This window comes from Calidris pugnax, unplaced genomic scaffold, assembly GCF_001431845.1.
Source record: "Calidris pugnax isolate Ruff unplaced genomic scaffold, ASM143184v1 scaffold44, whole genome shotgun sequence".
NCBI classification, from domain to species: Eukaryota; Metazoa; Chordata; class Aves; order Charadriiformes; family Scolopacidae; genus Calidris; species Calidris pugnax.
In genome coordinates this window covers 32,802,392-32,802,941 of record NW_015094506.1, presented here as the reverse complement: position 1 = coordinate 32,802,941, position 550 = coordinate 32,802,392, and positions in this window count along the sequence as shown.

Sequence of the window (550 nt, the reverse complement as noted above, 5' to 3'; positions counted from 1 at the left end):
CCACTGAACGCGGCCACCGGCGGGGGCCACAGCTGCTGCATCACGCCTAAAAAAGCCTATTTTCAAGACCTGCGTGTGTTTGCAGCTTTAGGGCTCAAGCGGCAGGAGAGGCCCAGACCCCACTCACAGCCGTGGCGTGTTTGTAGGGCGTGAGTGTGGCTGGCAGAGCGCTCTTTTTGGAGACCTCCTGTTGCCAAACGCCTGCCGGGGGGTACAGAGGATGGTGTGCGGGGCCCGGCGGCTGCTCCCCGCAGTGCGGGCCGGGAGGCGGCGGGGCCGGGCCCCGCTCCGGAGCCCCGCAGCACCCCCTAGTGCCGCCCGGCCCCGCACCGCATCCGCACCTCGGCAGCACCGCAACGGCACCCACCACCAGCGTGGAAGCAGCAGAGCGAGTCTGTGGCGTCTGCACCGTGTGTGTGTGTGTGAGTGTGCGTGTGTGTGTGCTGTAACGTGCCGCACAACCAGTTTCTTTTTTTTATTATTTTTTTTTTTTTTATTTAAAGAAAAAAGATAAATCTAAAACGTCTGCATCACTAGAACCCTTTAGTGC